We start from the raw sequence: 18,417 nt of genomic DNA on the forward strand, positions 1-18,417 counted from the left end.
GATAACTATATCGTCAGCATACTTTAAATGTGTTTCACACATCTGCAGTCCATAATCTATTACTTTTAGGTGCAGGTTGAATAAATATGATGACACTTCTTTTTTAATTGTTATTTGATCTGTTTATATGTAATTCACTATTGCTTGTGTTTCTGAATAGTAATTCTTGATACAATTTAATAGATATTTGTCGAACCCTGTGTTTTTAGAATTTAATATGTTTGCTTTTATTTATTTAGTCAAAAGCTTGTTTCAAGTCTATAAAACAGCAGTAGAGTTTTTATTTTTGTCTCTCATAAGATTTGCTAATCTGTTTAATGTGAAAATTGCATCAATTGTGCTTCTGCTATTTATAATCCCATTTACTCTTCTTCAAGAATCCTGATGAATATTTTATAGCAGTAGTTTAAAAGTGTGGTAAGTCTACAGTTATTACAGAATCTGATGTCTCTTTTTTTTTGTGGATGGGTATGATCTGGCCTGTTCTCCATTCTGTTGGTAAATTTCTTTTCTTTAGTATTTTCTTGAACAGTTTCATTAGGTAATTTATTATGCTTTCTCCTATTTTTCATTGTTTCATTTTTCAAGTATCATTTGTTCAATTGTTCTATGCATTTTTTCATTTAGGATGTCTTTTGTGTCAGAAGTTTCTTCAGGGTTGAAGGTATATCTTGATCTATGTTTTCTTGAACTGCAAATCTTTCTTTAAAATGATTACTCCATATTTCATTTATTACTTCACTGCTACTTGTTGTAGTTCCATCTTGTTGCAATATTGAAACTGGGTTGGGTGAGTATATGTTCTACTTATCTCTTTAACTATTTCATTAAATGATCTTGGGTCATGTTTCACACATTCTTGCTTTTTCCTCTAAATATGTGATGATTTTTGCTAAGCTGCAGTTTTTGTCAATTATTTTTTTTCAAATTTTTATATAATATTCTATCTTCTTTTGAGAGGTTAGTTTTAGATAATCTTTTTCTCTCCCATAAGTACAAAATCTCAGGTGTAAGCCAATCTTTATTTACTCTTGTCTGGTAGCCCCTGTGTTTTGTTGCTGTTCATTACTGTTTTCCAAAACTCCATGACTGTATCTAAAATAAGATTATTTAATTTTTCTTTCAATCATCTCTGATAGTTAGATCTGGTCAAGCTATCATTCAGTTTTGAGATATCTACCTTCTTTTGTGTTTGGTAGCTTTTTCTCTTTCTTTTGAAACTGAATTTTAATTTGGCTGATAGTAGTTCATGATGTGCATTCATGTCAATCTTTTATAATGTTTTGATGTTTTGGAAGGAATGTTTCCATTTCTTATCAATGATTATATAGTCTATACAGTTTCTAATTCCATTGTTTGGCGATGTCCAGATGTATTTTTGTAATGGCCTGTGGTTGAATAAGGTATTTGTGATTAACATTTGATTTATTTTGCAAAAATTAATCAAGTTCTCTCCTCTTTCATTCATCTCTCCATGACCAAATTTTCCCATTACGTCTACTTTATCTTCAGTGTACTGAAGAATCTTTGTATTAAAATCTCCCATAATAATTGGGATATCTCTTATAATTATTTGCCTGATTTCTTCTTGCATTGTTCAAGAAATTGACTATATTCAGCCAATTAATGTGATTGGTCTAGGGCATAAACTTCTATTATTTTTATGAATATTCCTCTTTCTTTTGCTTTGGATCTTACAGAGATGATTCTAGAGGAAATTGCTCTTACCTGAACTACTGAGTTTAGGAACCATTCCTTAATAATTAGTGCTACACTTCTGTGATGGCTATCCTTTCCTTTCTGAGTAAAATATGGTTGCATTTTTTATGTTGATTTTTCCCTCGCCTGTTCAATGGGTCTCTGCAACTCCCACTATTTCCCATTTGAACAGTTCGTGTTCTCTTTCTATCAGTTTTAATTTGCCAGGTTTGTAAAATGTTCTGATTTTGATGGTTGAAATATTAGATATCCTGTTTATGTTCCACATAGCCATCTTCTTGCCTACTCTATGTAAACTTGAGTTAGGTGCGTCGGCTCTGCCATACACATTAGCATTATTTCTGCTTCTATTTGCTGGCCAATTCATCTTTAAAGATTTTAGGCAATGAATGCAGGCAGCTTGCCATTCCTCTGCTGGATATCTGTTGGTCTGCAGGACCAATAGATATGCAGAAAATTATAGAGGGGCAAGACAAAATTATGGAGGGATAAATTTATTAAATACTTTGTTAAAAGTACTAACAAGAATTCTAAATAATAAAATAACAAAGGAAATTAATCTACAAGATGACCAACAAGGATTTTGAGAAGATAGATTATGTACAGATGCAATATTTATTATTAGACAATTGATAGAGAAAACAATAGAATACAATAGGAAATTATTTATATATTTATAGATCTGGAAACCATTTTACAGAATATTAATTCCAGATGTAATAGAAATATTGCAGGGAAGAAAAGAATCAGAAAATCTGTAAAATGGTTTCCAGATATTTATAGATCTGGAAACCATTTTACAGAATATTAATTCCAGATGTAATAGAAATATTGCAGGGAAGAAAAGAATCAGAAAACATAACACAAATAATTAAAGAAATATATGATAACAATAGTTGTATAATAAAAACACAAGGAAAAACGAGCAAAGAAATACAAATTAATAATGGTATTAGACAAGGAGACTCCTTAAGTCAAACAATATTTAATATAATAAGGAATGGAATAATACAAAAACTTAATAAAATACAAAATATGGGAGTGGAAATAAAAATAGAATAATAAGAACTATATGTTATGCAGATGATGTAATATTAATTGCAGAAAATGAAACAGTTAAAAATATTATGACTTGCATTTAATAAAGCAGCAAAATTATTTAATATGAAGATATCAAAAACTAAAACAAAATGTATGACAATATCACAAGAACCAGAAATATGTAAATTTGAACTGGAAGGTACTATTATACAGCAAATAACACATTACAACTATTTAGGTATACAACTGAACTGGGAAGGAAGACCATATCTAGAAGTCAGAGAACAAGTTGAAAAAGCTGCAAGAATATCAGGATGCTTGAAAAGGAATTTATAAAGCAGTAACAGGCCTATTATGACATATAATGCAGAAACAAGACAAATGTTAAACACTGGTGAAATGAATATATTAAGAAAAATAGTAAACTAAACTATACTAGACAAAATAAAAGATACAGATGTAAGAAAACAATGTGAAATACAAACAATAAGCAATTGGCTTTCGACCCGAAGAATAAAATGGATTGAACATGTACAGAGAAGAAGTGAAGAAAGAATAATAAAGCAAGTCTACAGTTGGAAACCAAAGAACAAAAGAAAAACAGAAAGACCTAGAAAAATATACCATAAAAGAAGATGAAGTGTTGGTCACAACAGATATACCTAATAATACGTGAAGAAGATAACGACGTAATGAACGAACCTGTCACTCACGAGGCTTGGCGACGAGAGTGTGTTATTCTTAGTTTTCTTCAATTACACCTGATTTTTTTTTATTTTGTTTTCTTTTTAACGATAATCCTTTCGCTCTTTCCAACAATGTCAAAAAGAAGCAACAGTGCAAAACCAGAAAATGAGCAAAAGAAACAAAGATAAACAGAAACTCCAGAGAAAAAATGCGAAATTATCACCAGTCATCAAGCGGGTATATAGCATTGTTAAAGCTCTTTTTAAGAAATTTCTCTCCCGCTTCTACAGTTTGCACCATTTTAAAGGATAAAGGAAAATATTTGAAAGAGTTAAAACTGCGAAATCTATGCCGTCCACATGGTTCATAATAAAGAAAAAGGTAGTATAATTTTTCATAAGGAAAATTAACTCCTGGCACTCGACTACTGAGCCCTTATCCTCCTCCTCTGTCAAAACGGTGCGTCACCTAATCCTTGAATGCGAAACTTCCATTTCGTCCCTTCTTACCCAGGCGTGACATCCGATTGCCAACGGAGACGAAGTACCCGTTCACGCAGTTATGCGTCCGCTTCGATCTCCAATAGACTCCCTTGTTAGAAATGAACGTTTGGAAGAAAAGAGTCCGATTTTAGGTGATCGTTTTTGAAAAATGATAGTTTTTGTTACAATTACAGTCAACGCTCCTTATAAAGTCTTATTATCATCGGCTATATCCTCGCATACTTTGCAGCGTATCGCCATTTCCTAAGATTAGCACCCGCCATGTACGTAGGCCAGGTTACTATTAAGGGCACATACATTTTCAGTTATATCGCATTGTAGTCGATAAGGTACATGACACACCAAAATTTACTTACTAATTCGCAGTTAACCACCTTAAGAATAAGTAAATTGGGAGGCTTCTTACAAATACTTCGTCACCTAGTGTTCAAATTGAAGACTTCGCTCCATTACCACAACAAATGACATCGACTTGTTTATTCCACTGCAATGCGCGACATCTATCGGAGTTAAATTTAATCAGATGAAGAACAGTAATATAATATAAAATTATATATTTTATACATAGGGTGAAGCGATTAATTCCGTGGTCTTGGAAATGTCAATATTTGAAATGTCTTGAAGAAAATAATTGCGCTTTCATTTTTACTCTCTTCCGGATAGTCCGAAACTCCATTTGCCAGTGCATATCCAGTGGGTAGGATACAGAACAAGAAATTATTTCCTACATTACTCGACCCATAGCGAAACAGACAATCAAAATTAGTCAAAACTCAGGAAAACAAGAGCACACAATTGTAAGTTGTTTATGCAAATTATTTACATAAATGATCCTTACATAATTTGTGATAAAGTGTTGTTCGAAATTGATGAAATTCACGCCAACCTACAAGCAAAAAATCACATCAGCTTGTTTATTATATTATTATGCACAACATTTATTCAATGGACCACAACCCAAAGAAATGCGATTTTACTGCGGATCTCAAAAATTCTTCCACAAATATACTTCAAAAACACATAAAAACAAAAAATCCAAACATAAAAAAATACATCAAAAATCCAAGCAAATAACCCAACACTAATTGTTATAAAAAAAATTTTCCACATTAACTTCACCAAACATCAATTGCCCAGTATAGACGATATACAGTGGCACCTATGGTCATGGAAATGAGAATAACTCTTCCTAAGAGAACCCCCTGGCAAACTATTCATTGCACAGTCTTTTCCCCCCAATAGCGGCACTTTTGCATTTACCAGAACCAACATACCATGCCACACTATAAATCCTTGAATATCAACTAATTGAACTGCACTTGCTCAAAATTTCTCTACTAAATCAATATGCACTTTTCATCTGCTCTCTTATTGCTCTCCAAACTCCATGAAGCACTTTAACCTCCTCAGCGATCTCTATCTAAAACTGAACTTTCTGCAGTCGAAATACTGCAATAGTAAGGTAAACCTTCTTGGGGACTTCAAATCCCAAATTTCATATTGGTTCTGTTTCACTAGTTTCATCGAATAATCAGGAAGGGACGTTGAAGTCTGTTCATCAGCAATGTCCTACATCAGATCGTCAATCCTACCAGAATATCTGACAACTCCCTCCAGTTTGCAAACACACCTGATTTCTTCATAACATGCTCCCCATTCAGGTATAATGTGGTTATCGGTTCTTTTCTTGGTAACTAAATAATAAAAGGGTGCCATTTAGGAGGATCTCAGTCGATATTCCTCCGACCGATTGTCCATCTATTGCTTCAGTTCTTCTCATCCAAAACCCCACCCAGACTGAATAACCCAAATCATCTTAACAAGAATGAAGAGTTTCATCTCTTATTCTGCTTGAAATTCTCAGCCACTATCAAAGCCGTGGTTCACAAAAAGTGCATCAATGCTGTAATAGAAAAATACCTCTGCATACTATGGATTGGTCAAGGTGAAGTCTTCTGTTGCTCACTCTCCCTATTCTAAAGCTTGCAACAGTCGTAAAAGAATCATCACCAAATCGAAGTCAGACTTTGAACGGGCCAAATTCTGTAAACTTGCCTCATCCCCAAATGGCAGTCGGTCCTTTTTGTCCATTTCCAAGGTCATTGGGAGCACTTCTGCCACCCAGGTTCCTATCACTCTCATATCCTGTTGGTACAGAAGTTATATCACATAAAGAGGAAGGCAACTTACTGGAGTCAGTTTTCTCTTCCAATTATTGCATTAATGATTTGGAGAAAGGGCACTTACTTGCGACGACATGGCCGTCCTTCATGGCTTCCAGAGTCTTCTGACAAAGAGAAATCCGAAGAATCCTTAATAATCTGAACGCGAACAAAGCGTCTGGTATTGATACTGTCCTACCTATTGTGCTAAAAATTATGCCTTAGAACACCTCTACTATGTAGCCACTTGAATCTATCCTGTTCAGCTCTCATCTACCTTGCAACATGGAAACAGGATCACATCCAGCCCATCCCCAAAGTAAAATTATTAACGCCAACCAACGATGTGCAATTCAATTAGTCTCACTGCTATTGTCTCTGAAAAAATGGAGGTTATCAACAACCAACTCTTGAACCATCTAGAGACATATCAACTAATCATGGCCAATAATATGAATTCGTCTACTCTCCATCTACAGCTGAACTCCTTGCGTTCACCAATCATCTCTGGACTCCGACCACAGATAAATTTGCAGAAATTGACATGGTTGCTCTCGACATTTTAAAGGCATTTGATTGGGTTTGATTAAGAAGCCTACGTAACAAACATCCATCTTATGGTCTGCCTTACTCACTCTGCAACTGGATCACTAACTTTCCCACTGGTTGCTGACTGCATATCATAGCAGATGGTTTATGCTCATCGTGTTACCAAACAGTGTAGAATTACCCCAGGGTTCTGTGCTTTCCCCTTTCTCTTCTTTGTATATAAATGATCTGGTCTTTTCCAATCCTATCCATAGCTCTGCAGATGACAGTACACTTCAATCCTCCTTTTCATTCGATTAGCCTTCAAGTATTAGAAAATCCTCAATATCTATCATGACCAGTGAACTGAAATCCGTTCCAATAGTTTTTCTAGTGAGGCAAGGACAACATTGTCATTGTCAATGCCACAAAAACTTAGATCTGTCTGATGTCTCACAAGAAAGAGCTTACATTTCTTCTCTCTTGCCTTCAGTAATATTGAGAAATCCAAACGTGATCAGATTTCTCTTCGTTCACTGATCGGTACGTTCGATCTTTCCTGGTACAACCACATTTCAACTATAGCTTCTGCATCCTCCAAAATACTGGTAATTTTTCGCAATAGACAGTACTTAAGACCTCCACAGATCCTTACACTATACAAATCCAGTATCCAGTTAGCCAGGGAATATTGCTTCTATATTTGGAGTGGTGCTCCTCTCTAAGATTGCTCGATTCTATCCAGAAGAGGAAAATCTAACTAATTAATTATCATTTTTCGAATACCCACTTCAAACCCTCTCTCATAGATGTTCAGTTTCTGCATTGTGCCTCATCTACAGATTCTTTCGTGCAACGTATAATGCTGACTCGACACTATTATTCCTCCAGCCTACTTCAGAATCATTAGAACAAGGAAACTGCTAACAAATATTATAGAACATCTGGACGCTCACCGAACTAATTTCATTGCCTCCTCTTTTATTCCATCTGCTTCTGTCCTTTGGAGCAATCTCGCTCATTATGATTTCTCAAAGAATAAAACCTCAGCTGTTCAAACAACATTGAACAGATTCCTTCTTTCTTCTATTCCTCTTGCCCATACACGGCATTAATAATACCTGTATGTCTTGTGGCCATTCGTTTCTGGACAGATATAAAAAATTATATCGAAGTTAAATTTATTTGGCGGTTCTTATTCGCAACCACTTCACTCATCCGCTTCCACTCATTCGCCACTCTGGTAGCAAACAATCTGAACCTTACATCCTACTAACTACACTGTTAATAAATTTCCAACGGTGATCTCTTGCTCCTTTCCTAGAAATTTCTTTCACAAACCTGAACGCATCTCCAATGGGATTGTCATTGAATGATCTCAACCACTTCTACATCCTGAAGAAACCCAGTGACCAAATCTGATCACGAAATTCTAGATTTGGATTCATCAAAGCTTTATTATGATGATGGAAACCATCTCTTCGCTACTAGGTGGCATGCTTTGAAGTACCCAATTCCAAATTGATCTGATGTGCGGTTTTGCCAAGTTTTCTAAGAGGATCTGTGAAATTCGAAGCCATGTCAGCCATGATCTCCATATCCTCATCCAATCGATGAGGATATGGAGATCGTAACTGCTTCTGATTTACTTTTAACCAACAAACCTCTTTCTCACTTGCTCGTTTCTTCTGAATTAAGTTTGTTCTTTTACTGACTAAAGCACAACACAGGAAATGAGCCCTAATTCTTTCACGAAAGAAAGCACATATTTAAATTACTAATATTCGTTTTTTCCAGTCCTGATAATATGAATTTCATCTGAAAATCATATTATCAAAGAAGAGAATGATTTATTTTTGAACAGTATGCATTCAAATTTTATTGTCTTATTGAATTCCATTATTTAGGAAGTTGAACATAGGGGAGGGACAAAGTCTGTTCCTTTGCCCCATCCCTTTGAATATGTCTAAAACGTTCTTGGATTCGAAAGGCACCAATGGGGACACCTGATATTTCTATCTTTAGCATGACATTTAGTAAATAGAGGTAATGGACATCAGATCTAAATTCCACTTTCTAATGTACTTTTACAAGTAGTATCATTCATAAATGGTATCGCACTTTTTTGCCGAAATTCTGATATTCCTTGTGGGACGGAAGAAAAACTGTGTATATAAATAAGCTAGTTAATCCTTGTTTATAAATATCATTTGAAATCATGCAGATGAATTATTTTATATTTTTAAACAAAATTATGCACTGATATTTTGAAGATTATTATTATTATTATTATTTAAAAGCGTTGCACTGTAATTCTACTTGTCACGCTGAAGACAGTGATATATAAATCACCGAAATCGCCTTTGTAGAATTCAAGTGGATTGCTGAAATTTGAACACAGTGTGGACCCTGGTCACTCACAAGCGAATAATAAAGCAACAGTTTCTCAAGGGAAGAGAGGTGAGTCATGAAGTGAAAGAAGTTCCTCAAGGATCTATCTTCCGACTGAAGTTCATATAGCCTGTGGGAAATGCATTAGGAATCTTCACTTCATGTTCCCACCTTTCAAAAACAACCTTACAACGTAAATCCAATTCAAAAATCGAGGAATGGGAGTGCCTATACTCAAGAGAGAACAAAGAAACGCTGCCACCTACGATGGTGGGATTCCTGAAACTGCACCTACACAAAACTTTACAGACGAAGTTATAAAATTAGGTCTCGCAATTGACATCCCCCTACAGCATAACGATGATGAGGCTGTAAATCGGATTCCCAGGAAGGGCAAAAAACAAGACTTGCAACGACAATCATCAGTCATAGTTCGTTTTAAAAGCAAATCTATAAGAGACAACCTCACAAAAAATCCAGCAAACTGAAAAAAATAAATGTCAAGGATGTGTACGAATTACAAAACAATACACCAGTCTTACTACTTAAATGTTCAACACTGTTCAACCAAAATCTGTTCTACCAAGTGAGAAAAGCGAAAACAGAAAAAAAAGTATCGATTATTCTGGATTAGAGATGCTAAGATATTCCTGTGGAGGTCACAACCTTTAAATTCGATACAAATCAAAATCTGAAGACATAGACAGGCTGCCACAGTAAAACAATAAATTTCTAATTAGATCAAAAACAAGACTTCAGCACAAAAACAATAACAACAAAAATGAACGTGAACATTCAGGCAGATGTAAATAAACCAGAATACATCAGCAATTGTACTTTTCAATACCACGATGCATGGAAACAACACAGTTTAAACGAGAGGCATCTCCCCCCTGTATATTAATATTAGACGCATCCGAAAATTGTTAATGCTGCAGGCTTATCTGAAGAATGCAACTATGTTATTGATTTGTTGGTCCTAACAGAAGTATTCGTTACTAATGATGAAGCAACAGCTTTTCAAATTCCAGGCTTTCAACAACATAGATTCTATCGCCAAACAAAATGAGTGGAGGAATATTAATATTTCTTGAACATAAATTAATAGCAAAAGAAACTGTTTATCAGTTTGAGTATGCTGACATCCTTTACATTGAATTAATTAATACAACCAATCGACAACACCCCTTAATACTAATTATTATTTGCAGGCCACCAAACTAAAACGTGATAAAATTCTGTGCGATCTCAATTTCGGGCTTTCACGCTGAGAATTATGCAGAACTGAATACCCAATGATAATCGGTGATATATAGATAAATATCACAAACGAAAAAGATATCATCGTACAATACCTAGAGATGCTATCTATGTATAACTTAATACTAAACCTAACATCAAGTACTAGAGAAGAGATAGTCAGAAATCTCTCACTGTTTCTTGCTTATATCATAAATATTCGGGCACTACCAAATAGTGCAGCAGTCATAAAATGCGATACAGCAGGCCAGCTCTTCACGACTCTAAACCTGCATACTAAGACAATATGCATGCAATGCACCAATATGAAACGCAACAAAAACAATAATAGAGGAAGAAATAGTCAACTACGAAATAATAAAAATTGACAAGAAACATATGGCGTCACCAGATTCAATACGTATGTTATACAACAACATAACATTTTCACTGTATGAAATATAAAAAAAAAAAGCTGCGAAGAAAGTCAGAATTCGTTAAAAACAAGCCAAAATCCGTGGATAACGCAAAACATAATCCGAGATATATACAGAAATGACATCATGAAATAACTGTGGGAACATTTAAAGCGGTATTCAAATAACGCAGCTTTAAAAACCATACCAATCGCCTTACAACGCAAATAAGAAACACAGAAGGAAACTCTTACAAAGACAAATTAAGCTTAATTAATTAATATTTAAAACCGGACAAACACCAAGTGTGCTGAAGACGGCCATAATCTAACGAAAGGTTGCAGCATAATGCGACATATGATGGTAAGATGGTAAAAATCTGAAATTCCGAACCCTGAGAAAAGACTGAGAACCCAACAATCACTACCCTCTGAAATGGTCAAGCGGAACATCGTGTAAGTCTCCATTTAAGACTGGCTAATGGATAGGAGTCAGGTATATCTGAGCAATTTAACTTGGAAAATTTTCGTTCTTTCAGCAAAGTCTGAAGCGTTGAAAGTTATATTATACGCGTTTTAGTGTCGCGATTGAATTCTCCAAACAGTACAACACTCAGCAGGAAAGATGAAGGCAGGGAAGTTTTGAAGAGTTGTATATGCTATTTAATGCTGATTGAAATGGATGTCATATAAACAGGGACGGCTCGTGCATAGGCAGTGCGGAACTGCAGCTACCCCGATTTTTATCGATATATAAATATATTTATTACTTTATATTTGCTTGTAATATTTAATTTTATCATCAACAATCCTATACAATTCTCTTATTTTGTATTAAAAATAATAAAAATCCATCTTGTAGCACTTTGTATGCATAGGACGCTAGCAGCACTGTGTTTACTACAGTGTCATATTGCTACGACATCAAGCATATGCATGTCATAGTGAGATGCGTTATGTGTAATGAGACACTGTCCGTCGTGCAGTTCCACTGTTGTTTATATGCAGTTTGCAGCAGTAGTAGAGTGTTCCTAGTGCTTATCGTGTTTAATCCGTCTGATTAAATATTTGGACATTCAGGGCCGCATTTATACTTTTTGAGGCCCAAAAGAACCAGTCTATTTCAGTTAATGAAATTCACACGTATTTTTTTTTTTTTTTAGTTTATTGAAAATAAAAGTAGACATTTCCATAAGAACTAATTTTAATAAACTAAAAATAACAACATTGGTATATAAATCGGTTCAAATTTAAATTAAAAAAGAAAAAATAATAACTAAAACATATTTTTCTGGCTTTTGTTTTAGCAAATATATCTATAATTTCATCATAAATGATCGAGTCCATTACATCTGATTCAATGCATAATAACGACAGGTCATTTGTTTTATTTTGCAAGTTGCTTCTTAAATTATTTATTCGTTTTAACACTAAAAATGAGCGTTCAGCACTTGTATTTGAAATAGGCATCGTCAAAAATGTTTTTAAAATTGTTTCTACGTTCGGAAAAGCAGACCTTAACCCATCGTTTATAAATTTGTACATATTTTAATTGAAAATTTTCTTCCTTTATCATTATTAAAAATTGCTTAATTTCACCAATAAATTTTTCTGAATCAATATCAGCCCCATAAGATTGTAAAATTTTGTTAATACTAGTCTTGAGCTATATCTTTATTAAAAATAAAAATGCCAAACATATCTGTCTAAATAGCTTTTTGCTCTTTCATTCATTTCCAAAATTAGCTTATCGCAAAGACATTAAAAGTATTAACAATGAAATTTTCTTTCCCATATGTAATATACGAGTAATCTCATCGTTCGAGTGTGAAATTTCGTGAGACATTTTTTCCCCCGTTTTTTAACTCTTTCCTTTTCATCTTTAAATTTTGTCTCATCTGTTAATAAATTCGCTTCTTAATTTACAGCAGCAAAACTATTTCTTATATCTAAAATAAAATCAACTAAAGACTGTAACAAATCATTACCTAAAAACAAATCCATATCGGCATCTTGTAGATATTTACTAGCAGCATTTATTCGTTGTAAAATTTTGTCCCACACAACCGTTAAAATTGCTGTTTCTTAATTGTCAAAATGATATCAGCCAATGATGAGCTCTAATTTAGAAATAGGTTTTTCATGAGGAGAAATGGATACTTCAAGTAATGCCTCTTTGATTTGTTTATATCCACGGTTTCAAAGCAATACAGTGTCAGCTCTTGTGGTCCACTTCGTTTCGCTTAATCTTTTAACTGTTAAAGATTTTTTTTTTTTCTAAATGTTTAAGGAGTATACTCCATCTTCTTGTTGAAGATGAAAAGTAATTATATACGTTTTGAATAAAACAAAAATACTGCACTGCTTCCGGACAAGATTCGGAGGCATAGTTGCCAATTCAATTTTATTGGATCAAAATTTCATCCACATTCTACTTTTTATCATGCAATTACCCCATTCGCCGTTAATCCCTGAAAGGCGATTTTAGAGCCATTAAGGGATTAATTGTAGTGGAACAACCTTTGACTTTAAGTGTACTGTGTTCCTTGGAATTTCCTTTACTATTCTACCATATTTGATTTTTTTTTTTTTTTCCTGCACAATTATTGTCTTTTCCCAAAAATAAAAATGAATAAAGAATAAATTCATTACTATTTCACATGTTGCAAAATACCGTTATATGGATCATAACAATTCAATTTTAGGAACGTGTTTTTTTTTTTTTTTTTTTTTTGTAAACAAATGATGTTTAACTGCATTACTCGGCGTTTCCGATTGTGAGTCTTTTTAATATAAAAAAAATTATATCCAATAGTATTTTATCAGGGACTCTTCGCCTTTGTCTTTTGATTAAAACTGCAACAGATTTTTTTTTTTTTTTTTTAGGATCCACATTACTATAATATCCAGTGTAACCACTGTAGATATGCTGAAAATATAACATGAAGGATATCCTATACGAAATAATTCAAAATTTATGTCATTTTGAAGATTTTCTACTGCATCTACCTCCCTTCTCCTCTCCTGGAACTCAATTACATAACTACTTTAAATTTCTAATGGTTTGAGAGCTTTCAGACAGGATTCAAAATCTGTTACTTCATTTTACTTTTGACAAAAAAAAATAAAATAAAATAAATAAATAAATAAATAAAATAAAGCAATAATATTCTTGTGCCGTCGAAGCTTCTAATTCTGTACTATTGTTTTGCAATCTGAAATCAGTTGTTCAGATTCAAATAACACTACTGAAATTTCAGTAGTGTTATTTTTTTTTTCTTAATTCTAAATATTACTACGTCTTCGAAATACTCCATAATAATCCTCTGAGCTGGAGGAAAAGCTAAACTTAGATTATCTCACTGCTATTGAGAAAGACAAGAGAGAAAGTTTCCCAAAAAAACACACTAAATTGCCTAGCTGTAGTGCAGAATACATCAAGAATGTCTTGTTTCGTGTTCCATTCTTGATTACCGACATCCTAACACAGAAATACTGATATCTTTTACAGGCTGATCCAATAATCATACCAAAATGATTTCTTAATTTATAGTGATCAGTTTCATTTCTATTATCAAAAAATTATAAATAATTTGATACAATTATCTTGGGGAAAAAAAAGATTTGAATTATTTAAAAGAAAAGGCGCATGTGTATTACATAATTATTTATGTTTTTTTTTTGGGGGGGGGGGATGATTATAGACCTATTCCTTTCTGCTCGAGTAACAGTCCGTAAGCTAACGAAAATTACTCAGAAAGTGAGAAACGAACAAGTCCAGTAGAAGAATTAAAATGTCCCTAACAATAGCCAGCTGAATACACACAGAAATTTATTTTATTTTATTATTATATTTTTCACCTTTCCGATTGCTTTGTAGATGTTCAAAACATTTTATTCTGATATTGCTTTCATAGGATGAAACTGCTTTTAAACATTAATTTCCCTAATATTACATAATTTAATGATTTATACTTATGAGGAAATAATATGAAAAAATATACAAAATTTGCTCATTTATAATAATTACAATTTAATTTCGGTATATTAAAATTTCTCTGGTACAATTACTTTGGAAAAATAACGAATTCAAACAAAAAGAAAGTGCACATATATTATCTAGCAGTATTGTGTGTGTGTGTGTGTGTGTAGTGATAATTTTGGGTGTGTGGGTGGGGTGGGGGGGGGGGGGAGTTGTATTAAAGGCGAATTCATTCTGTTATGCCCGGGGCAGAGCTGACTACTACCGGGTGCGTCCCCAGGTGGCGGATCGGGGAACAGCCTTCAGATATTGAGGTTAGCTGCGATATAAGCAGAGCAATCTGGCGAATAAGCAGCCGTGGACCAACAGCGACTGAGCTATCAGGGCGTGGGGGAGCAGAAGCGGTAACTCTGTTTCACTTAAAACCTCACAAAGCCCAATGACAACTCGGTGACATGGCGAGTAGTGCCGCCATTAAATAAGTACCTACTGGGTTTACCGCCCCTGACATTGGGAAGCAGCATTGTCAGTACTGACACAAGGTTGAAGCCAAATGATGACGGAAAAGCTTGTGATCAGAGATTTGCAGATGGCAATATGATTATATTGTGTACGTCTGTAATACTGCGGAGCAGAAAGCAAATGGAGAAACTACTGCTCTACCTTATCTCCAGAACAACCACCATGGCGAGCAAACCCTTACAATTGGCCCCAAGTTCCCGGCGTCCCTTAAATGGGACAGGGGTGCGAAGAATCTCCGGGCTCAAAATGGTGTCCACTTTTAAAATAGCAACTTGGAATGTCAGAACTCTGTATGAAGCTGGCAAATTAAGAAATGCCACAAGAGAAATGAAGAGGCTGGGCATCCGGATTTTGGGAATTTGCGAGACAAGATGGCCAGGATCTGGAAAGTGTCAACAAGATAATATGACAATGTATTACTCTGGGAATGATGAGAATAAACATCGACATGGTGTAGCTGTAATAGTAGATGAAGAAATCAATAAATCAGTAATAAATTGGATTCCATTTTCTGAAAGGATAATGCTGTTACAACTTAAGGGAAACCCCGTTAACATAAATATCATCCAAGCTTATGCACCCACAGCTTATAAAAGTGAAGAAGATGTTGAAGAGTTTTATGAACACCTAAAAGAGATTAAAAACCTAACAAAGAAACATGATATAAACATAGTGATGGGTGACTTCAATGCAAAAGTGGGAAGAGGGGGTGATGGAGAAATTGTTGGCGAACATGGCTTAGGCACCAGAAATGACAGAGGAGATCGCCTAGTCCAATTCTGTCAGGAAGAAGATCTAACAATAGCAAATACCTGGTTTAAACTTCCACCCAGAAGACTGTACACTTGGAAATCACCTCAAGATAACCAACATAATATTGTCAGAAATCAAATTGATTATATACTGATAAATAAAAGATTCCACAGTAGTATAAAGAGTGCAAAGACTTATCCTGGAGCAGATATCTCATCAGACCACAATCCCATAGTTGCAGAAATACGTCTTAGATTAAAATCAGCTAAAAAATCACAAAAGAAGAAAAAGAAAATTGATGTAGAAAAACTGAAAGACCCGAACATAAATAAAAACGCCAAGTCACAGCTTAACCTACGATTACAACAGATTAACATAGAAGAAAATAAAAGTGTGGAATCTCTTTGGAATAGCTTAAAGAATGCCATCGTAACAACAAGTATTGAAGAAGTAGGTTATGTGAATAATATAAAACAACAGGAATGGATGACAGATGAGATTCTTTCTCTTATTGATACAAGAAGAATGTATAAAAACAAAGACCTAGCCAGGTATACAGAAACACATAACATCATCAAGAAAAAAATAAAAGAAGCCAAGGAAAATTGGATGAAAAATTTATGTACTGAAATTGAACTGCTTCAGAAACAACATGATAATTTCAATCTGTATAAGAAAATCAACGAAATTTCCGAAAAACTGAGGAAAAAGCAAATAGTGTCTCTAAGAGACGAAAATGGAAAAATAGTTCTAGAAGAAGAGAATAAAGCACAGATTTGGATAAAATATGTAACAGAACTTTTCAATGATACTAGACAGAAGCCTATAAATATAAAAGATAACATTCAAGGACCAGCAATCATGAAATGCGAAATAGAGAATGCTATACAAACAAGTAAAACAGGAAAAGCCAGTGGACCAGATGGTGTGCAAACAGAATTTTTAAAATTAATCGAACCAGATAACATCAAACTTCTTGAAAAACTATTTAATAAAATATATGAAAGTGATGAATTTCCATCAGATTGGCTCAAATCTACATTTATCACTATCCCAAAGAAACCCAAAGCGAATTCCTGTGGTGACTTCAGACTTATTAGTCTAATGAGCCAAACATTAAAAATATTTTTGAAAGTAATTCAGAATCGCATTTATAGAAAAAGTGAAGGAACTCTAAGTGATACACAATTCGGCTTTCGGAATGGTTTTGGTACTAGAGAGGCCCTTTTCTGTACCCAAATATTGATACAAAAATGCATAGAAAAACAGAAATCTGTCTTTATATGTTTCATAGATTTTGAAAAAGCATTCGACAAAGTCAGACACACCAACTTAATAGAAATCCTTCAACAAATAAGGCTAGACGAACAAGACATAAGACTAATAACAAATCTCTATTGGAATCAGTCAGCTACCGTTCAATTAGACAACATTACCACCAGTGATATTAACATCAAAAGAGGAGTGAGACAAGGATGTGTGCTCTCACCACTCCTGTTCAACATATATGCAGAGGTAATCTTTAAAAAAGCATTGGAAGAATGTCCAGAGGGAATCGCAATAAATTGAAAAATTGTTAACAACCTACGATATGCAGATGACACCGTGCTAATTGCAGATAACATTATGGATCTCCAAAAACTCGTTGACAGAGTATACATAGAAAGCCAAAGAATGGGAATAAATATAAACATCAACAAGACAAAATACATGATCATCAGCAAACATCCAGTCTCATCAATGAAACTGACACTCAATGGGAAAAATATTGATCAAGTGTCAAGATATAAATATCTTGGTTGCTGGCATAACGAACGGTGGGATCCAGAAATAGATATAAAGACAAGGATTGAAGTTGCACGGCAGTCCTTCATGAAAATGAGAACACTATTCTGCAATAAAGACCTAAACATGGAAGTCAGATGCCGAATGCTGAAATGCTACGTGTGGTCTATTCTGCTCTATGGAGTTGAAACATGGACATTGAAGGCGACAACCATCAAGAAAATCGAAGCCTTTGAGATGTGGCTATACAGAAGAATGCTAAAGATATCATGGACAGAAAAAATTACCAATGAAGATGTCTTAAAATCCATTGGCAAAGCTAAACATCTTTTACAAATAATCAAGAAACGAAAAACATCATATCTTGGACACATCATGAGAAACAGCAAATACCAACTTCTACAAACTATTTTGGTAGGAAGAATTGATGGCAAAGGAACTAGAGGAAGAAAAAGAATATCATGGTTTGACAACATCAAGACGTGGACAGGAAAGAGCAGTGCACAACTGCTCAGATTAACACAAGATCGCAGTTTGTTCGCCAAGATGGTCGCTGACCTTCGATAGAAGATAGCACAATAAGAAGATTCTGTTATGAAAATTTCGGAAATAAAATTTCATTTTGACGCATGCACCTACACATGTTTCGAAAGATAAACTGCAGGGAAAATATCGCTACTTCAAAACTGT

General features: G+C 34.2%; 1 protein-coding gene across 1 annotated transcript in view; it reads right to left on the reverse strand.

Moving 5' to 3' along the window:
- The window catches only part of LOC150093462 (uncharacterized), a 99,278-nt gene that overhangs the window by 50,692 nt on the left and 30,169 nt on the right, over window positions 1-18,417 (reverse strand). The gene's annotated exons all lie outside the window — the stretch shown is intronic.

The sequence above is a fragment of the Typopeltis vanoorti genome, chromosome 24 (genome assembly GCF_054136105.1).
Source record: "Typopeltis vanoorti isolate ZY-2024b chromosome 24, IOZ_Tvanoo_1.0, whole genome shotgun sequence".
Lineage (NCBI taxonomy): Eukaryota > Metazoa > Arthropoda > Arachnida > Uropygi > Thelyphonidae > Typopeltis > Typopeltis vanoorti.